Raw genomic sequence first — 23,097 nt, 5'->3', positions numbered from 1 at the left:
TCTCCCTGCGTCTTTACGTATACCCAGTCAGTGACGGCTCTGGTCGCGTGATGCCTTAATATGGGCTTATCCATATATGTTCATCCACGTCACTAATGTGATGCCCGCACTGTTGCGGAGCTGGTACTTACGACGGGCACTTATTGTTTTATCAGTACTGCGTACCTGACTCTACCGGCCTACTTTCAACACTAGTACAATATGTGCTTCACTACGAGTGAGTGGGGAATATTGGCATCACACAGTCACTGTTGAATATGCCATTCAATCCATTTTGAAAATAGTAATGCAATGTGGTTTTGTTTTGTTTGCTTTTTGCAGTAATGAAGAATGGAAAAGTTATATTAAAATTAAATTGGAGGGGGACTAGATTCAGCATTTCATCATGAACTCTGCACTTGTGAGAATTTAACTTCTTGAATACCCTGACAGGTACACGCAACATTAAGACTATAATCTGCTGTGCAAGCTTTCGTGCTATACCTCCCCCTCAGGTTTTGATTTATACATTTGCTCCCTCAATTCATGTCCTCTAATATTTGAAAGCTCTCTCCTAGCATTTTCTCTTTACCACAGAACGTCATCCCAATGTAACCTCTCTCTTGTTCTTTCTGCTTGCTGTTTCCTCACTCCTCTGTTAAACTTTTCTAATTTCTCTAACTTCCACACTCCTGCTTTTATCCACATGTTCTCCTCTTTCCTTCCCCTACCTTTGCATGTGTCTACACACTGCACCATTTGTACAGACCTCTATTGCAGCTATTTCTGCACTGCTCAATGAAAAGCACTCTTTAATATCCTATTCTCTGTGCCCCCTCTCTCTGCGCCCCCTCTTTTGGCGCCTCCTCTCTCTGCGCCCCCTCTCTCTGCGCCTATCTGTCTCATTCTCTCTACGTCCCTCTCTCTCTACATAGAGCTATCTCTGTCTCTCTCTACACCTATCTCTGTGTCTCCTTCTATGTTTGCTGATGTGTGGGATATCTCTTATAATCTTGAACCTGCTCATATACACATCGGGCCTCCCTGCCTCTGCCTCCCTGCTAAGAGTGTTAACCTATCTAATGTAATCCACATTCCTTTCCTTACTTTTCTCTTCCCTTCTCCTATGCCATCTGGAATGCCCGTTCTCTGACTAACAAGGCTCTAGTTGTACATGACCTCTTCTGCTCTCATCATTCACAATCAGTCATTCCCCTCACCCCATCTTACCTGTCCCACTGATTTTCCTCTGCTTAATTAAACTCTCCTCTGACATCTACTCTAACCTCTCTCTCTCTTTCCGCTTAAACTAACAATCTTATTAACTCTTACAATGCTATCCTCCTATCTATATGCCCCCTCTAGGCTCTGACACACTTGTCCCTCTAGCCCACACCCTTGGCTAAATTCCCAAACATGTTCATCACACTTCCACTCGCTGTTCTTAATGCCTATGAAGGAAATCACACAATTGATATTTGATTTTTCTACAGTAAAAATGCCTCCAGTCCTGTATAAAGCTGCTCTCTGGGGCCAAACCACACTACTTTTTTTTCACATTCATCAACACTCAAATTTAATTTACGCTGTCTTTTTTTCCCTGTATTTGACTCCCTCCACTAACCTTCTCCTCACACTTGCCATCCTTCCTTCACTTCTCCTCAAGCATTTGACTACTTCAGAGGCAAGGTGGATGCCACCCACAAGGAGATTCCTTCTGTCCCTTCCCCCTTCTCTCCTTCTACCTAATTCTCCTTCTGCATTTGACTCCTTTTCTTCTCTTACAGAGCTGGAAGCTAATCATCTTCTCTTCTCCCTCTACCACATGCCCTCTAGATCGTATCCCCTCACACCTTACTGCATCTCTTAGTCCCCACTCTCACCCACATCTTCAATTCCTCCCTATTCTCTGGCTCTTTACCCTCTTACTTTAAGCCTGTAGTGGTCACCCTTTTCTCAGAAACAACCTACACCCTATGTGCCTTACTAACTACCGCCCTGTATCCCTCCTGCTGTTTGTCTCCTAATTGCTAGAATGTCAACATTCTTAAATCACATTCCCTCCTGGATCCTTTACAACCTGCCTTTCGTACAGCTCGTTCTACAGACTGTGCTTAAAGCAAATTCCCAAGGTCACTTTTCCCTACTAATCCTACTTGATCTATCTGCTGCGTTTGATGCTCTCAATCACTCTCCTCCTTCATATTCTAAACTCTCTCTTGGTATCCGTAACACAGTTCTATCCTGGTTTTCATCATAACTTTCCTGTCACACATTCTCCATCTCTGTTGCTAACATGTCTTCGTCTTCTATTGATCTGTCTGTGGGTATACATCAGGGCTCTGTTCTGAGATCTCTCTTTCTCTCTACATACTATCATTTGGTGACCTCATCAACTCTTTGTGACAATCCTATAAATAACAAATACAAATATCAGGTCATGGGAATAAGTGATTTGGACATAAAAGTAACATTTCGGAAGTGTGGACAACTAATACATCTTGTAGATTGCCTTTACAGTGTGATGTCATTGATTCAGTAGATTGTGTGCAGACCAGGACTGCAGTACAGTGTCACTCACATGGATGACTTGCGTGGTAGAAGCTCAAGAACAAGGATGTCAAACTCCAGTCCTCGAGGGCAGCAAACAGGCCAGGTTTTCAGGATATCCCTACTGAAAACCTGGCCTGTTTGGGACCCTCGAGGACTGGAGTTTGACATGCATGCTCTAGAAGGAGCACCGCTGTGGGTGGGAGGTGGATTTGCTTTGCATCAAATGGTTTGGAGCAAGGTTTATTGTATGTATTATCATAATAACAATGCAATGCTTAACTTTTATTTCAGGAGGGATGACTGCAGAACAGAAGTGAATATTGAAGCCATGTGTTCCTTTTCTTGCAAAAGAGAAAATTTGAAGGACAGTTGAAGAGAAGGAAAATTACTACACAGAGACAGATAAGCAATGTGTATATTTCTCATTTACCATTTAGTATTTGTCGTTTTATTGACTCCACACAATCCGGCTGCTACGGGTTTCACATTGAATATTTTCATCTCTACTCTACCCCTTCCTGTGATCTGAACCATGCAAGTTTTCGTTGATTCAATACATCATGAGTAGAGGGTGGCTACAGTATGAAGTAAAGACCCAAGGACCACATCTACTACCATTCATAACAAGAACATGTGCAGTAGCGCACAGCTGCAGTTCTATGTGATTGTTATGAAAGGTTGAGGTGGTTCAATTCTATGAATCTGGAGTGGGATGGATCCTGTTTGCATCATATGGTTTCATCTAGGCCAGTAGATTATATAACTCTCAGTACAGGTTACACATGGCATCAGTATTAGTGATTTAAAGAGGAGGAAAGCTTCAATGTGGAGAACAAAGCCAAGTAATGTTGAAGTTACTCCTTTTACCATTTACTTGGTCAGTCTGTACTGTCTACTCTCCACACAGCTGCCAAGGATCTTCCATTTTAAATACTTTCACCTCCTATTCTGCACTGCTTTGCTGCCCATTATTCAGAGATGCGTTCCAGTCATGTTTAGCACTCTGAATCTCTCTGCAGTCATTGGTTCAGCACATCATGGGTAGAGCATGGCTACAGATACAGCAAGCTATTATTATTTTACCGGCTGATCACCCATAATATTGCATTAAAACATAGAATATCACTTAATTTCCAAAAGATTCAGTGATGCTGATAATGCAGAATCTCACAACATTTCCCATCATAATGCCATAATGCACAAGTGGGAGAAATAATCCTTGCTATATCTGTACATTGTGTGACGTATTACCTCCATGACCAATGAGAGCAAGTACATCTTCTGTATAGAGCGGCTGTGTTATGATGCAGTTATTGATCATCATTGACATAATCACAAGAATCTTATGCAAAGGGAAATTGTCCGCAGCGAAGTGAGATTTCAGCCCCCAAACGTCTGTAATATTAATGCAATGTCTTACTTTTGTTGCAGTGAACACTGAAGAGACGGATCTACTACAACACTGTACAGGATGAGCATACGCTACAAGCAGCAAAATGATCTTGCAGTTGACAGTACACTGGCGACACACTTTATTCGAGCTCGGCTAGTCCCACGAATTCGGGTATACCCGGGTGTATTGAGGTTTGTGACTGTTTTCTGCCCGAGTGCATTGAGGTATTTTCCAAGCAGGGATTGAAGCATTTTATTCCCGCTGGCTGCAATACTGCACAGTATATATATATATACTGCATTACAATTCATGAATTTATGCCATCTGGTAGACACGCGAAGCATTGCAGCCTATTAAATCCTAATCATTATCATTTAACAGATCAGCCGCCCGTCAGCCAGGCATGAACCCAGGCTGGGAAGGCAAATGCAACGGGGCTTGTCAGAGGTGAGGAGCGGCGCATTCCAGGTATCTGCCAGGTACATACCGGGTATTTGCTCGAATAAAGTGTGTCGGTGCAGTATGTTGTTCTGGTAATGTGCACAATTATTATTTATGGGCTACACACCACAGTGCTGGACATATTCTGTTAACTTCAACTCTACTCCTAACATGGAGATGTCTTCCTGGTGTTACTGATTCAGTACATCATATGCACAGTGTGGTTATGATATGATGGATTGATTTAATGAACCCACCAACCAATGATGACATCTGCATCATCTTCTGTAAAGTGCAGCTACAGCATGATATTATCAGCATTTGGTGCGGTATAATCAGAGGTATCTATGTGCTTTTGTGCCTGTTTTAAGTCCTCCAGCTTAACGCCCCTACACCTCCCACTACACAGGCATACTTACTTATGCATACACTGACATCTGGCATACCTACACACACCCCAGGGCCACTTCCTTCCCCTGATGTCAGGGAGAGGATGGGCATGCAGAGTGCAGTAAGTCTCCACGTTACTCTGGCCAACAGTCTTGGCCTACCTCCAGCATCTGTCACCCACAACATCTGTTCCCTCCTTGTAAAGTGCTGAACTATCTCACCTGGGTCAGTGCTATAGCTGATCACAGTGCCTGATCAGGATGTCACTGTGACAGGCAGCAGTGCAGATTGACCGGTCAATCAATGCAGTGCCGCAACATATGTACTAAATGAGATTTCCGTGCCCCCAGTCAGGTTACTCCCTGGGCAGTGACCCTGCTCACACCCTCCCCTAGTTCCACCTCTGATCACAATTATCTCTCTTGGAGAGTGTAGCAAATTGGAGTTGGGGGAATCTCACCTCTGCCATGCATGGTCACAATCTGGGCACAGGACCCAAATAGTGGGCAATGTGGCACTTCTTACAGTAGAGAATAAGTAACTTTATTCTTTACTTGTGTATTAAGGACCTTATTTGCATTAAATTCAGTCCACATGGGACCAAGACTTTCTGGCTTACTGAACAAAGTGGAATTGTTTCGTAGAGGGTGGAGAATTGTATTTTATCTGAAATTACCCCCTCTGCACAAAATACAAACAATTATACCCATACAAGTACCTTGTGGAAGTTGTTGCCCTCTATCTTCCTGTGGTCTCTCCCTGTTTCTCACCGTGCCTCCTCCCATTTCCTTGCACCTGTGCGTCTCCGCATATATCCCTATACTCAGAGCCGGCTCCGGTCAGTGACATGGGATGCCCAAATATGAGCATACCCATATATGGGCATCCATGCCACTGACCGGAGCCCGCTCTGTTGCGGATATGGAGAGAGACTGGGAGATTTACATCCCCTTATAATTCATATGGTGCATAGTACCGGCACGTATTGTTTTACCGGTACTGTGTACCTTCCTACTTTCACACTGGTACAGTATATGCTGCAGTGGGACTGAGAGGGATATATTGGTAACACATAGTCATTGTTGGGGGAATTCAATCCATTTTGAAAATAGTAATGAAATGTTTTTTACTTTTCTTTTTTTTCAGTAATGAAGAATGAAACATTTCTGTTAAAATTGAATTGGAGGTGAACTGGATTCATCATCAACTCTGCACCAGTGTGAATTGATGTTCTTTAATGTTCTGATAAGGTACATGCAACATCTCTTCCTCAACCCCTGCACCACTCTCTGCCTCTTGCCTCTCTCTCTCCACCTCCCTGCTAAGCGTATTAACCCATCTAATGTAATCCACATTCCATGTCTCACTTTACTCTTCACTTCTCACGTGCCCTCTGGAATGACTGCTCTCTGACTAACAAGGTCTATTTGTACATGACCTCTTCTGCTCTCATCATCCACCACCTCTCATTCCCCTCACCCCTGTCCTACTCGATACCTCAGCTTAATTGAACTCTCTCCTCTGACATCTACCCTTATCTCTAACCTCTCCTCACTTTCTGCTTAAACTAACTATCTTGTTAACTTTTACAATGCTATCATCCCCTCCTCCTCCCTCCTCCTCCTCCCTCCTCCATCATATATATGCCCCTTCTAGGCTCTGACACACTCATCCCTCTAAGGCCATGATTATCATGGGCACATGCTTGGTCATCCACAGTGTGTGCGAGCGATGCAGAGCCGCCTCGGACCTCAGTGCAGGGATTGCTGCATACCCCCAGCATCTGTCACCCACAAACAATACACACACTAATACTCCCCACAATACACACTATAATACCTCCTCAATACTAATCTCCCCAATAATATTATAGCTCCAAACACAATATACACAACACCCTTACACAAGATACACAATCTAGTACTCTCCTCTGCACCTCTACACACAATATAATACTCCCACACACACAATATACACACTACCCTCCTACCCCCATAAAATACAACCAATAATACACACACACTTTGTGGATGTTGGGACCAGCTCCCGGCATGCACCAGTGAAAGAGAGAGGCCCGCAGAAGCTCGGAAGAACTCCCTCCATCCGTGCCTTCCTCCGTTTCACATCTTCTCCCTGTCTCTCTCTCTCCCTCCCTTTCCTTGCATCTCCCTGCGTCTTTACGTATACCCAGTCAGTGACGGCTCTGGTCACGTGATGCCTTAATATGGGCTTATCCATATATGTTCATCCACGTCACTAATGTGATGCCCGCACTGTTGCGGAGCTGGTACTTACGACGGGCACTTATTGTTTTATCAGTACTGCGTACCTGACTCTACCGGCCTACTTTCAACACTAGTACAATATGTGCTTCACTACGAGTGAGTGGGGAATATTGGCATCACACAGTCACTGTTGAATATGCCATTCAATCCATTTTGAAAATAGTAATGCAATGTGGTTTTGTTTTGTTTGCTTTTTGCAGTAATGAAGAATGGAAAAGTTATATTAAAATTAAATTGGAGGGGGACTAGATTCAGCATTTCATCATGAACTCTGCACTTGTGAGAATTTAACTTCTTGAATACCCTGACAGGTACACGCAACATTAAGACTATAATCTGCTGTGCAAGCTTTCGTGCTATACCTCCCCCTCAGGTTTTGATTTATGCATTTGCTCCCTCAATTCATGTCCTCTAATATTTGAAAGCTCTCTCCTAGCATTTTCTCTTTACCACAGAACGTCATCCCAATGTAACCTCTCTCTTGTTCTTTCTGCTTGCTGTTTCCTCACTCCTCTGTTAAACTTTTCTAATTTCTCTAACTTCCACACTCCTGCTTTTATCCACATGTTCTCCTCTTTCCTTCCCCTACCTTTGCATGTGTCTACACACTGCACCATTTGTACAGACCTCTATTGCAGCTATTTCTGCACTGCTCAATGAAAAGCACTCTTTAATATCCTATTCTCTGTGCCCCCTCTCTCTGCGCCCCCTCTTTTGGCGCCTCCTCTCTCTGCGCCCCCTCTCTCTGCGCCTATCTGTCTCATTCTCTCTACGTCCCTCTCTCTCTACATAGAGCTATCTCTGTCTCTCTCTACACCTATCTCTGTGTCTCCTTCTATGTTTGCTGATGTGTGGGATATCTCTTATAATCTTGAACCTGCTCATATACACATCGGGCCTCCCTGCCTCTGCCTCCCTGCTAAGAGTGTTAACCTATCTAATGTAATCCACATTCCTTTCCTTACTTTTCTCTTCCCTTCTCCTATGCCACCTGGAATGCCCGTTCTCTGACTAACAAGGCTCTAGTTGTACATGACCTCTTCTGCTCTCATCATTCACAATCAGTCATTCCCCTCACCCCATCTTACCTGTCCCACTGATTTTCCTCTGCTTAATTAAACTCTCCTCTGACATCTACTCTAACCTCTCTCTCTCTTTCCGCTTAAACTAACAATCTTATTAACTCTTACAATGCTATCCTCCTATCTATATGCCCCCTCTAGGCTCTGACACACTTGTCCCTCTAGCCCACACCCTTGGCTAAATTCCCAAACATGTTCATCACACTTCCACTCGCTGTTCTTAATGCCTATGAAGGAAATCACACAATTGATATTTGATTTTTCTACAGTAAAAATGTCTCCAGTCCTGTATAAAGCTGCTCTCTGGGGCCAAACCACACTACTTTTTTTTCACATTCATCAACACTCAAATTTAATTTACGCTGTCTTTTTTTCCCTGTATTTGACTCCCTCCACTAACCTTCTCCTCACACTTGCCATCCTTCCTTCACTTCTCCTCAAGCATTTGACTACTTCAGAGGCAAGGTGGATGCCACCCACAAGGAGATTCCTTCTGTCCCTTCCCCCTTCTCTCCTTCTACCTAATTCTCCTTCTGCATTTGACTCCTTTTCTTCTCTTACAGAGCTGGAAGCTAATCATCTTCTCTTCTCCCTCTACCACATGCCCTCTAGATCGTATCCCCTCACACCTTACTGCATCTCTTAGTCCCCACTCTCACCCACATCTTCAATTCCTCCCTATTCTCTGGCTCTTTACCCTCTTACTTTAAGCCTGTAGTGGTCACCCTTTTCTCAGAAACAACCTACACCCTATGTGCCTTACTAACTACCGCCCTGTATCCCTCCTGCTGTTTGTCTCCTAATTGCTAGAATGTCAACATTCTTAAATCACATTCCCTCCTGGATCCTTTACAACCTGCCTTTCGTACAGCTCGTTCTACAGACTGTGCTTAAAGCAAATTCCCAAGGTCACTTTTCCCTACTAATCCTACTTGATCTATCTGCTGCGTTTGATGCTCTCAATCACTCTCCTCCTTCATATTCTAAACTCTCTCTTGGTATCCGTAACACAGTTCTATCCTGGTTTTCATCATAACTTTCCTGTCACACATTCTCCATCTCTGTTGCTAACATGTCTTCGTCTTCTATTGATCTGTCTGTGGGTATACATCAGGGCTCTGTTCTGAGATCTCTCTTTCTCTCTACATACTATCATTTGGTGACCTCATCAACTCTTTGTGACAATCCTATAAATAACAAATACAAATATCAGGTCATGGGAATAAGTGATTTGGACATAAAAGTAACATTTCGGAAGTGTGGACAACTAATACATCTTGTAGATTGCCTTTACAGTGTGATGTCATTGATTCAGTAGATTGTGTGCAGACCAGGACTGCAGTACAGTGTCACTCACATGGATGACTTGCGTGGTAGAAGCTCAAGAACAAGGATGTCAAACTCCAGTCCTCGAGGGCAGCAAACAGGCCAGGTTTTCAGGATATCCCTACTGAAAACCTGGCCTGTTTGGGACCCTCGAGGACTGGAGTTTGACATGCATGCTCTAGAAGGAGCACAGCTGTGGGTGGGAGGTGGATTTGCTTTGCATCAAATGGTTTGGAGCAAGGTTTATTGTATGTATTATCATAATAACAATGCAATGCTTAACTTTTATTTCAGGAGGGATGACTGCAGAACAGAAGTGAATATTGAAGCCATGTGTTCCTTTTCTTGCAAAAGAGAAAATTTGAAGGACAGTTGAAGAGAAGGAAAATTACTACACAGAGACAGATAAGCAATGTGTATATTTCTCATTTACCATTTAGTATTTGTCGTTTTATTGACTCCACACAATCCGGCTGCTACGGGTTTCACATTGAATATTTTCATCTCTACTCTACCCCTTCCTGTGATCTGAACCATGCAAGTTTTCGTTGATTCAATACATCATGAGTAGAGGGTGGCTACAGTATGAAGTAAAGACCCAAGGACCACATCTACTACCATTCATAACAAGAACATGTGCAGTAGCGCACAGCTGCAGTTCTATGTGATTGTTATGAAAGGTTGAGGTGGTTCAATTCTATGAATCTGGAGTGGGATGGATCCTGTTTGCATCATATGGTTTCATCTAGGCCAGTAGATTATATAACTCTCAGTACAGGTTACACATGGCATCAGTATTAGTGATGTAAAGAGGAGGAAAGCTTCAATGTGGAGAACAAAGCCAAGTAATGTTGAAGTAACTCCTTTTACCATTTACTTGGTCAGTCTGTACTGTCTACTCCCCACACAGCTGCTAAGGGTCTTCCATTTTAAATACTTTCACCTCCTATTCTGCACTGCTTTGCTGCCCATTATTCAGAGATGTGTTCCAGTCATGTTTACCACTCTGAATCTCTCTGCAGTCATTGATTCAGCACATCATGGGTAGAGCATGGCTACAGATACAGCAAGCTATTATTATTTTACCGGCTGATCATCCATAATATTGCATTAAAACATAGAATATCACTTAATTTCCAAAAGATTCAGTGATGCTGATAATGCAGAATCTCACAACATTTCCCATCATAATGCCATAATGCACCAGAGGAAGAAATAATCCTTGCTATATCTGTACATTGTGTGACGTATTACCTCCATGACCATTGATAGCAAGTACATCTTCTGTATAGAGCGGCTGTGTTATGATGTAGTTATTGATCATCATTGACATAATCACAAGAATCTAATGCAAAGGGAAATTGTCCGCAGCGAAGTGAGATTTCAGCCCCCAAACGTCTGTAATATTAATGCAATGTCTTACTTTTGTTGCAGTGAACACTGAAGAGATGGATCTACTACAACACTGCACAGGACGAGCATACACTACAAGCAGCAAAATGATCTTGCAGTTGACAGTATGTTGTTCTGGTAATGTGCACAATTATTATTTATGGGCTACACACCACAGTGCTGGACATATTCTGTTAACTTCAACTCTACCCCTAACATGGAGATGTCTTCCTGGTGTTACTGATTCAGTACATCATATGCACAATGTGGCTATGATATGATGGATTGATTTAATGAACCCACCAACAACTGATGACATCTGCATCATCTTCTGTAAAGTGCAGCTACAGCATGATATTATCAGCATTTGGTGCGGTATAATCAGAGGTATCTATGTGCTTTTGTGCCTGGTTTAAGTCCTCCAGATTAACGCCCCTACACCTCCCACTCCACAGGCATACTTACTTATGCATACACTGTCATCTGGCATACCTACACACACCCCAGGGCCACTTCCTTCCCCTGATGTCAGGGAGAGGATGGGCATGCAGAGTGCAGTAAGTCTCCACATTACTCTGGCCAACAGTCTTGGCCTACCCCCAGCATCTGTCACCCACAACATCTGTTCCCTCCTTGTAAAGTGCTGAACTATCTCACCTGGGTCAGTGCTATAGCTGATCACAGTGCCCGATCATGATGTCACTGTGACAGGCAGCAGTGCAGATTGACCGGTCAATCAATGCAGTGCCGCAACATATGCACTAAATGAGATTTCCGTGCCCCCAGTCAGGTAACTCCCTGGGCAGCGACCCTGCTCACCCACTCCCCTAGTTCCACCTCTGATCACAATTATCTCTCTTGGAGAGTGTAGCAAATTGGAGTTGGGGGAATCTCACCTCTGCCATGCATGGTCACAATCTGGGCACAGGACCCAAATAGTGGGCAATGTGGCACTTCTTACAGTAGAGAATAAGTAACTATATTCTTTACTTGTGTATTAAGGACCTTATTTGCATTAAATTCAGTCCACATGGGACCAAGACTTTCTGGCTTACTGAACAAAGTGGAATTGTTTCGTAGAGGGTGGAGAATTGTATTTTATCTGAAATTACCCCCTCTGCACAAAATACAAACAATTATACCCATACAAGTACCTTGTGGAAGTTGTTGCCCTCTATCTTCCTGTGGTCTCTCCCTGTTTCTCACCGTGCCTCCTCCCATTTCCTTGCACCTCTGCGTCTCCGCATATATCCCTATACTCAGAGCCGGCTCCGGTCAGTGACATGGGATGCCCAAATATGAGCATACCCATATATGGGCATCCATGCCACTGACCGGAGCCCGCTCTGTTGCGGATATGGAGAGAGACTGGGAGATTTACATCCCCTTATAATTCATATGGTGCATAGTACCGGCACGTATTGTTTTACCGGTACTGTGTACCTTCCTACTTTCACACTGGTACAGTATATGCTGCAGTGGGACTGAGAGGGATATATTGGTAACACATAGTCATTGTTGGGGGAATTCAATCCATTTTGAAAATAGTAATGAAATGTTTTTTACTTTTCTTTTTTTTCAGTAATGAAGAATGAAAATTTCTGTTAAAATTGAATTGGAGGTGAACTGGATTCATCATCAACTCTGCACCAGTGTGAATTGATGTTCTTTAATGTTCTGATAAGGTACATGCAACATCTCTTCCTCAACCCCTGCACCACTCTCTGCCTCTTGCCTCTCTCTCTCCACCTCCCTGCTAAGCGTATTGACCCATCTAATGTAATCCACATTCCATGTCTCACTTTACTCTTCACTTCTCACGTGCCCTCTGGAATGTCTGCTCTCTGACTAACAAGGTCTATTTGTACATGACCTCTTCTGCTCTCATCATCCACCACCTCTCATTCCCCTCACCCCTGTCCTACTCGATACCTCAGCTTAATTGAACTCTCTCCTCTGACATCTACCCTTATCTCTAACCTCTCCTCACTTTCTGCTTAAACTAACTATCTTGTTAACTTTTACAATGCTATCATCTCCTCCCTCCTCCATCATATATATGCCCCTTCTAGGCTCTGACACACTCATCCCTCTAAGGCCATGATTATCATGGGCATATGCTTGGTCATCCACAGTGTGTGCGAGCGATGCAGAGCCGCCTCGGACCTCAGTGCAGGGATTGCTGCATACCCCCAGCATCTGTCACCCACAAACAATACACACACTAATACTCCCCACAATACACACTATAATACCTCCTCAATACTAATCTCCCCAATAATATTATAGCTCCAAACACAATATACACAACACCCTTACACAAGATACACAATCTAGTACTCTCCTCTGCACCTCTACACACCATATAATACTCCCACACACACAATATACACACTACCCTCCTACCCCCATAAAATACAACCAATAATACACACACACTTTGTGGATGTTGGGACCAGCTCCCGGCATGCACCAGTGAAAGAGAGAGGCCCGCAGAAGCTCGGAAGAACTCCCTCCATCCGTGCCTTCCTCCGTTTCACATCTTCTCCCTGTCTCTCTCCCTCCCTTTCCTTGCATCTCCCTGCGTCTTTACGTATACCCAGTCAGTGACGGCTCGTGTCACGTGATGCCTTAATATGGGCTTATCCATATATGTTCATCCACGTCACTAATGTGATGCCCGCACTGTTGCGGAGCTGGTACTTACGACGGGCACTTATTGTTTTATCAGTACTGCGTACCTGACTCTACCGGCCTACTTTCAACACTAGTACAATATGTGCTTCACTACGAGTGAGTGGGGAATATTGGCATCACACAGTCACTGTTGAATATGCCATTCAATCCATTTTGAAAATAGTAATGCAATGTGGTTTTGTTTTGTTTGCTTTTTGCAGTAATGAAGAATGGAAAAGTTATATTAAAATTAAATTGGAGGGGGACTAGATTCAGCATTTCATCATGAACTCTGCACTTGTGAGAATTTAACTTATTGAATACCCTGACAGGTACACGCAACATTAAGACTATAATCTGCTGTGCAAGCTTTCGTGCTATACCTCCCCCTCAGGTTTTGATTTATACATTTGCTCCCTCAATTCATGTCCTCTAATATTTGAAAGCTCTCTCCTAGCATTTTCTCTTTACCACAGAACGTCATCCCAATGTAACCTCTCTCTTGTTCTTTCTGCTTGCTGTTTCCTCACTCCTCTGTTAAACTTTTCTAATTTCTCTAACTTCCACACTCCTGCTTTTATCCACATGTTCTCCTCTTTCCTTCCCCTACCTTTGCATGTGTCTACACACTGCACCATTTGTACAGACCTCTATTGCAGCTATTTCTGCACTGCTCAATGAAAAGCACTCTTTAATATCCTATTCTCTGTGCCCCCTCTCTCTGCGCCCCCTCTTTTGGCGCCTCCTCTCTCTGCGCCCCCTCTCTCTGCGCCTATCTGTCTCATTCTCTCTACGTCCCTCTCTCTCTACATAGAGCTATCTCTGTCTCTCTCTACACCTATCTCTGTGTGTCCTTCTATGTTTGCTGATGTGTGGGATATCTCTTATAATCTTGAACCTGCTCATATACACATCGGGCCTCCCTGCCTCTGCCTCCCTGCTAAGAGTGTTAACCTATCTAATGTAATCCACATTCCTTTCCTTACTTTTCTCTTCCCTTCTCCTATGCCACCTGGAATGCCCGTTCTCTGACTAACAAGGCTCTAGTTGTACATGACCTCTTCTGCTCTCATCATTCACAATCAGTCATTCCCCTCACCCCATCTTACCTGTCCCACTGATTTTCCTCTGCTTAATTAAACTCTCCTCTGACATCTACTCTAACCTCTCTCTCTCTTTCCGCTTAAACTAACAATCTTATTAACTCTTACAATGCTATCCTCCTATCTATATGCCCCCTCTAGGCTCTGACACACTTGTCCCTCTAGCCCACACCCTTGGCTAAATTCCCAAACATGTTCATCACACTTCCACTCGCTGTTCTTAATGCCTATGAAGGAAATCACACAATTGATATTTGATTTTTCTACAGTAAAAATGTCTCCAGTCCTGTATAAAGCTGCTCTCTGGGGCCAAACCACACTACTTTTTTTTCACATTCATCAACACTCAAATTTAATTTACGCTGTCTTTTTTTCCCTGTATTTGACTCCCTCCACTAACCTTCTCCTCACACTTGCCATCCTTCCTTCACTTCTCCTCAAGCATTTGACTACTTCAGAGGCAAGGTGGATGCCACCCACAAGGAGATTCCTTCTGTCCCTTCCCCCTTCTCTCCTTCTACCTAATTCTCCTTCTGCGTTTGACTCCTTTTCTTCTCTTACAGAGCTGGAAGCTAATCATCTTCTCTTCTCCCTCTACCACATGCCCTCTAGATCGTATCCCCTCACACCTTACTGCATCTCTTAGTCCCCACTCTCACCCACATCTTCAATTCCTCCCTATTCTCTGGCTCTTTACCCTCTTACTTTAAGCCTGTAGTGGTCACCCTTTTCTCAGAAACAACCTACACCCTATGTGCCTTACTAACTACCGCCCTGTATCCCTCCTGCTGTTTGTCTCCTAATTGCTAGAATGTCAACATTCTTAAATCACATTCCCTCCTGGATCCTTTACAACCTGCCTTTCGTACAGCTCGTTCTACAGACTGTGCTTAAAGCAAATTCCCAAGGTCACTTTTCCCTACTAATCCTACTTGATCTATCTGCTGCGTTTGATGCTCTCAATCACTCTCCTCCTTCATATTCTAAACTCTCTCTTGGTATCCGTAACACAGTTCTATCCTGGTTTTCATCATAACTTTCCTGTCACACATTCTCCATCTCTGTTGCTAACATGTCTTCGTCTTCTATTGATCTGTCTGTGGGTATACATCAGGGCTCTGTTCTGAGATCTCTCTTTCTCTCTACATACTATCATTTGGTGACCTCATCAACTCTTTGTGACAATCCTATAAATAACAAATACAAATATCAGGTCATGGGAATAAGTGATTTGGACATAAAAGTAACATTTCGGAAGTGTGGACAACTAATACATCTTGTAGATTGCCTTTACAGTGTGATGTCATTGATTCAGTAGATTGTGTGCAGACCAGGACTGCAGTACAGTGTCACTCACATGGATGACTTGCGTGGTAGAAGCTCAAGAACAAGGATGTCAAACTCCAGTCCTCGAGGGCAGCAAACAGGCCAGGTTTTCAGGATATCCCTACTGAAAACCTGGCCTGTTTGGGACCCTCGAGGACTGGAGTTTGACATGCATGCTCTAGAAGGAGCACAGCTGTGGGTGGGAGGTGGATTTGCTTTGCATCAAATGGTTTGGAGCAAGGTTTATTGTATGTATTATCATAATAACAATGCAATGCTTAACTTTTATTTCAGGAGGGATGACTGCAGAACAGAAGTGAATATTGAAGCCATGTGTTCCTTTTCTTGCAAAAGAGAAAATTTGAAGGACAGTTGAAGAGAAGGAAAATTACTACACAGAGACAGATAAGCAATGTGTATATTTCTCATTTACCATTTAGTATTTGTCGTTTTATTGACTCCACACAATCCGGCTGCTACGGGTTTCACATTGAATATTTTCATCTCTACTCTACCCCTTCCTGTGATCTGAACCATGCAAGTTTTCGTTGATTCAATACATCATGAGTAGAGGGTGGCTACAGTATGAAGTAAAGACCCAAGGACCACATCTACTACCATTCATAACAAGAACATGTGCAGTAGCGCACAGCTGCAGTTCTATGTGATTGTTATGAAAGGTTGAGGTGGTTCAATTCTATGAATCTGGAGTGGGATGGATCCTGTTTGCATCATATGGTTTCATCTAGGCCAGTAGATTATATAACTCTCAGTACAGGTTACACATGGCATCAGTATTAGTGATGTAAAGAGGAGGAAAGCTTCAATGTGGAGAACAAAGCCAAGTAATGTTGAAGTAACTCCTTTTACCATTTACTTGGTCAGTCTGTACTGTCTACTCCCCACACAGCTGCTAAGGGTCTTCCATTTTAAATACTTTCACCTCCTATTCTGCACTGCTTTGCTGCCCATTATTCAGAGATGTGTTCCAGTCATGTTTACCACTCTGAATCTCTCTGCAGTCATTGATTCAGCACATCATGGGTAGAGCATGGCTACAGATACAGCAAGCTATTATTATTTTACCGGCTGATCATCCATAATATTGCATTAAAACATAGAATATCACTTAATTTCCAAAAGATTCAGTGATGCTGATAATGCAGAATCTCACAACATTTCCCATCATAATGCCATAATGCACCAGAGGAAGAAATAATCCTTGCTATATCTGTACATTGTGTGACGTATTACCTCCATGACCATTGATAGCAAGTACATCTTCTGTATAGAGCGGCTGTGTTATGATGTAGTTATTGATCATCATTGACATAATCACAAGAATCTAATGCAAAGGGAAATTGTCCGCAGCGAAGTGAGATTTCAGCCCCCAAACGTCTGTAATATTAATGCAATGTCTTACTTTTGTTGCAGTGAACACTGAAGAGATGGATCTACTACAACACTGCACAGGACGAGCATACACTACAAGCAGCAAAATGATCTTGCAGTTGACAGTATGTTGTTCTGGTAATGTGCACAATTATTATTTATGGGCTACACACCACAGTGCTGGACATATTCTGTTAACTTCAACTCTACCCCTAACATGGAGATGTCTTCCTGGTGTTACTGATTCAGTACATCATATGCACAATGTGGCTATGATATGATGGATTGATTTAATGAACCCACCAACAACTGATGACATCTGCATCATCTTCTGTAAAGTGCAGCTACAGCATGATATTATCAGCATTTGGTGCGGTATAATCAGAGGTATCTATGTGCTTTTGTGCCTGGTTTAAGTCCTCCAGATTAACGCCCCTACACCTCCCACTCCACAGGCATACTTACTTATGCATACACTGTCATCTGGCATACCTACACACACCCCAGGGCCACTTCCTTCCCCTGATGTCAGGGAGAGGATGGGCATGCAGAGTGCAGTAAGTCTCCACATTACTCTGGCCAACAGTCTTGGCCTACCCCCAGCATCTGTCACCCACAACATCTGTTCCCTCCTTGTAAAGTGCTGAACTATCTCACCTGGGTCAGTGCTATAGCTGATCACAGTGCCCGATCATGATGTCACTGTGACAGGCAGCAGTGCAGATTGACCGGTCAATCAATGCAGTGCCGCAACATATGCACTAAATGAGATTTCCGTGCCCCCAGTCAGGTAACTCCCTGGGCAGCGACCCTGCTCACCCACTCCCCTAGTTCCACCTCTGATCACAATTATCTCTCTTGGAGAGTGTAGCAAATTGGAGTTGGGGGAATCTCACCTCTGCCATGCATGGTCACAATCTGGGCACAGGACCCAAATAGTGGGCAATGTGGCACTTCTTACAGTAGAGAATAAGTAACTATATTCTTTACTTGTGTATTAAGGACCTTATTTGCATTAAATTCAGTCCACATGGGACCAAGACTTTCTGGCTTACTGAACAAAGTGGAATTGTTTCGTAGAGGGTGGAGAATTGTATTTTATCTGAAATTACCCCCTCTGCACAAAATACAAACAATTATACCCATACAAGTACCTTGTGGAAGTTGTTGCCCTCTATCTTCCTGTGGTCTCTCCCTGTTTCTCACCGTGCCTCCTCCCATTTCCTTGCACCTCTGCGTCTCCGCATATATCCCTATACTCAGAGCCGGCTCCGGTCAGTGACATGGGATGCCCAAATATGAGCATACCCATATATGGGCATCCATGCCACTGACCGGAGCCCGCTCTGTTGCGGATATGGAGAGAGACTGGGAGATTTACATCCCCTTATAATTCATATGGTGCATAGTACCGGCACGTATTGTTTTACCGGTACTGTGTACCTTCCTACTTTCACACTGGTACAGTATATGCTGCAGTGGGACTGAGAGGGATATATTGGTAACACATAGTCATTGTTGGGGGAATTCAATCCATTTTGAAAATAGTAATGAAATGTTTTTTACTTTTCTTTTTTTTCAGTAATGAAGAATGAAAATTTCTGTTAAAATTGAATTGGAGGTGAACTGGATTCATCATCAACTCTGCACCAGTGTGAATTGATGTTCTTTAATGTTCTGATAAGGTACATGCAACATCTCTTCCTCAACCCCTGCACCACTCTCTGCCTCTTGCCTCTCTCTCTCCACCTCCCTGCTAAGCGTATTGACCCATCTAATGTAATCCACATTCCATGTCTCACTTTACTCTTCACTTCTCACGTGCCCTCTGGAATGTCTGCTCTCTGACTAACAAGGTCTATTTGTACATGACCTCTTCTGCTCTCATCATCCACCACCTCTCATTCCCCTCACCCCTGTCCTACTCGATACCTCAGCTTAATTGAACTCTCTCCTCTGACATCTACCCTTATCTCTAACCTCTCCTCACTTTCTGCTTAAACTAACTATCTTGTTAACTTTTACAATGCTATCATCTCCTCCCTCCTCCATCATATATATGCCCCTTCTAGGCTCTGACACACTCATCCCTCTAAGGCCATGATTATCATGGGCATATGCTTGGTCATCCACAGTGTGTGCGAGCGATGCAGAGCCGCCTCGGACCTCAGTGCAGGGATTGCTGCATACCCCCAGCATCTGTCACCCACAAACAATACACACACTAATACTCCCCACAATACACACTATAATACCTCCTCAATACTAATCTCCCCAATAATATTATAGCTCCAAACACAATATACACAACACCCTTACACAAGATACACAATCTAGTACTCTCCTCTGCACCTCTACACACCATATAATACTCCCACACACACAATATACACACTACCCTCCTACCCCCATAAAATACAACCAATAATACACACACACTTTGTGGATGTTGGGACCAGCTCCCGGCATGCACCAGTGAAAGAGAGAGGCCCGCAGAAGCTCGGAAGAACTCCCTCCATCCGTGCCTTCCTCCGTTTCACATCTTCTCCCTGTCTCTCTCCCTCCCTTTCCTTGCATCTCCCTGCGTCTTTACGTATACCCAGTCAGTGACGGCTCGTGTCACGTGATGCCTTAATATGGGCTTATCCATATATGTTCATCCACGTCACTAATGTGATGCCCGCACTGTTGCGGAGCTGGTACTTACGACGGGCACTTATTGTTTTATCAGTACTGCGTACCTGACTCTACCGGCCTACTTTCAACACTAGTACAATATGTGCTTCACTACGAGTGAGTGGGGAATATTGGCATCACACAGTCACTGTTGAATATGCCATTCAATCCATTTTGAAAATAGTAATGCAATGTGGTTTTGTTTTGTTTGCTTTTTGCAGTAATGAAGAATGGAAAAGTTATATTAAAATTAAATTGGAGGGGGACTAGATTCAGCATTTCATCATGAACTCTGCACTTGTGAGAATTTAACTTATTGAATACCCTGACAGGTACACGCAACATTAAGACTATAATCTGCTGTGCAAGCTTTCGTGCTATACCTCCCCCTCAGGTTTTGATTTATACATTTGCTCCCTCAATTCATGTCCTCTAATATTTGAAAGCTCTCTCCTAGCATTTTCTCTTTACCACAGAACGTCATCCCAATGTAACCTCTCTCTTGTTCTTTCTGCTTGCTGTTTCCTCACTCCTCTGTTAAACTTTTCTAATTTCTCTAACTTCCACACTCCTGCTTTTATCCACATGTTCTCCTCTTTCCTTCCCCTACCTTTGCATGTGTCTACACACTGCACCATTTGTACAGACCTCTATTGCAGCTATTTCTGCACTGCTCAATGAAAAGCACTCTTTAATATCCTATTCTCTGTGCCCCCTCTCTCTGCGCCCCCTCTTTTGGCGCCTCCTCTCTCTGCGCCCCCTCTCTCTGCGCCTATCTGTCTCATTCTCTCTACGTCCCTCTCTCTCTACATAGAGCTATCTCTGTCTCTCTCTACACCTATCTCTGTGTGTCCTTCTATGTTTGCTGATGTGTGGGATATCTCTTATAATCTTGAACCTGCTCATATACACATCGGGCCTCCCTGCCTCTGCCTCCCTGCTAAGAGTGTTAACCTATCTAATGTAATCCACATTCCTTTCCTTACTTTTCTCTTCCCTTCTCCTATGCCATCTGGAATGTCCGTTCTCTGACTAACAAGGCTCTAGTTGTACATGACCTCTTCTGCTCTCATCATTCACAATCAGTCATTCCCCTCACCCCATCTTACCTGTCCCACTGATTTTCCACTGCTTAATTAAACTCTCCTCTGACATCTACTCTAACCTCTCTCTCTCTTTCCGCTTAAACTAACAATCTTATTAACTCTTACAATGCTATCCTCCTATCTATATGCCCCCTCTAGGCTCTGACACACTTGTCCCTCTAGCCCACACCCTTGGCTAAATTCCCAAACATGTTCATCACACTTCCACTCGCTGTTCTTAATGCCTATGAAGGAAATCACACAATTGATATTTGATTTTTCTACAGTAAAAATGTCTCCAGTCCTGTATAAAGCTGCTCTCTGGGGCCAAACCACACTACTTTTTTTTCCACATTCATCAACACACAAATTTAATTTACGCTGTCTTTTTTCCCCTGTATTTGACTCCCTCCACTAACCTTCTTCTCACACTTGCCATCCTTCCTTCACTTCTCCTCAAGCATTTGACTACTTCAGAGGCAAGGTGGATGCCACCCACAAGGAGATTCCTTCTGTCCCTTCCCCCTTCTCTCCTTCTACCTAATTCTCCTTCTGCGTTTGACTCCTTTTCTTCTCTTACAGAGCTGGAAGCTAATCATCTTCTCTTCTCCCTCTACCACATGCCCTCTAGATCGTATCCCCTCACACCTTACTGCATCTCTTAGTCCCCACTCTCACCCACATCTTCAATTCCTCCCTATTCTCTGGCTCTTTACCCTCTTACTTTAAGCCTGTAGTGGTCACCCTTTTCTCAGAAACAACCTACACCCTATGTGCCTTACTAACTACCGCCCTGTATCCCTCCTGCTGTTTGTCTCCTAATTGCTAGAATGTCAACATTCTTAAATCACATTCCCTCCTGGATCCTTTACAACCTGCCTTTCGTACAGCTCGTTCTACAGACTGTGCTTAAAGCAAATTCCCAAGGTCACTTTTCCCTACTAATCCTACTTGATCTATCTGCTGCGTTTGATGCTCTCAATCACTCTCCTCCTTCATATTCTAAACTCTCTCTTGGTATCCGTAACACAGTTCTATCCTGGTTTTCATCATAACTTTCCTGTCACACATTCTCCATCTCTGTTGCTAACATGTCTTCGTCTTCTATTGATCTGTCTGTGGGTATACATCAGGGCTCTGTTCTGAGATCTCTCTTTCTCTCTACATACTATCATTTGGTGACCTCATCAACTCTTTGTGACAATCCTATAAATAACAAATACAAATATCAGGTCATGGGAATAAGTGATTTGGACATAAAAGTAACATTTCGGAAGTGTGGACAACTAATACATCTTGTAGATTGCCTTTACAGTGTGATGTCATTGATTCAGTAGATTGTGTGCAGACCAGGACTGCAGTACAGTGTCACTCACATGGATGACTTGCGTGGTAGAAGCTCAAGAACAAGGATGTCAAACTCCAGTCCTCGAGGGCAGCAAACAGGCCAGGTTTTCAGGATATCCCTACTGAAAACCTGGCCTGTTTGGGACCCTCGAGGACTGGAGTTTGACATGCATGCTCTAGAAGGAGCACAGCTGTGGGTGGGAGGTGGATTTGCTTTGCATCAAATGGTTTGGAGCAAGGTTTATTGTATGTATTATCATAATAACAATGCAATGCTTAACTTTTATTTCAGGAGGGATGACTGCAGAACAGAAGTGAATATTGAAGCCATGTGTTCCTTTTCTTGCAAAAGAGAAAATTTGAAGGACAGTTGAAGAGAAGGAAAATTACTACACAGAGACAGATAAGCAATGTGTATATTTCTCATTTACCATTTAGTATTTGTCGTTTTATTGACTCCACACAATCCGGCTGCTACGGGTTTCACATTGAATATTTTCATCTCTACTCTACCCCTTCCTGTGATCTGAACCATGCAAGTTTTCGTTGATTCAATACATCATGAGTAGAGGGTGGCTACAGTATGAAGTAAAGACCCAAGGACCACATCTACTACCATTCATAACAAGAACATGTGCAGTAGCGCACAGC

At 43.4% G+C, this 23,097-nt stretch overlaps 2 long non-coding RNA genes across 4 annotated transcripts in view; both read left to right on the top strand.

The window, feature by feature from the left end:
- The first annotated feature begins 319 nt into the window (after nucleotides 1-319).
- Nucleotides 320-4,256, top strand: LOC142476837 (uncharacterized). The gene is made up of 3 exons (XR_012791990.1): nucleotides 320-432; nucleotides 2,824-2,943; nucleotides 3,964-4,256. It is a non-coding gene; the product is annotated as an uncharacterized LOC142476837 (long non-coding RNA).
- Nucleotides 4,257-5,894: 1,638 nt separating this feature from the next.
- LOC142476838 (uncharacterized) overlaps nucleotides 5,895-23,097 on the top strand; it is a 30,953-nt gene continuing 13,750 nt past the window's right edge. For all 3 annotated transcript variants that reach the window (XR_012791993.1, XR_012791992.1, XR_012791991.1), the window contains exons 1-11: nucleotides 5,895-6,006; nucleotides 7,242-7,352; nucleotides 9,744-9,863; nucleotides 10,884-10,979; nucleotides 12,424-12,526; nucleotides 13,739-13,849; nucleotides 16,241-16,360; nucleotides 17,381-17,476; nucleotides 18,921-19,023; nucleotides 20,236-20,346; nucleotides 22,739-22,858. This is a non-coding gene — a long non-coding RNA (uncharacterized LOC142476838). The remainder of the gene's footprint in view (nucleotides 6,007-7,241; nucleotides 7,353-9,743; nucleotides 9,864-10,883; nucleotides 10,980-12,423; nucleotides 12,527-13,738; nucleotides 13,850-16,240; nucleotides 16,361-17,380; nucleotides 17,477-18,920; nucleotides 19,024-20,235; nucleotides 20,347-22,738; nucleotides 22,859-23,097) is intronic.

Source organism: Ascaphus truei, unplaced genomic scaffold (assembly GCF_040206685.1).
Source record: "Ascaphus truei isolate aAscTru1 unplaced genomic scaffold, aAscTru1.hap1 HAP1_SCAFFOLD_1768, whole genome shotgun sequence".
In the NCBI taxonomy this organism is placed as follows: Eukaryota; Metazoa; Chordata; class Amphibia; order Anura; family Ascaphidae; genus Ascaphus; species Ascaphus truei.
The sequence above is the reverse complement of the archived record's forward strand: the minus strand, read 5'-3'. Positions and strand labels throughout refer to the sequence as shown.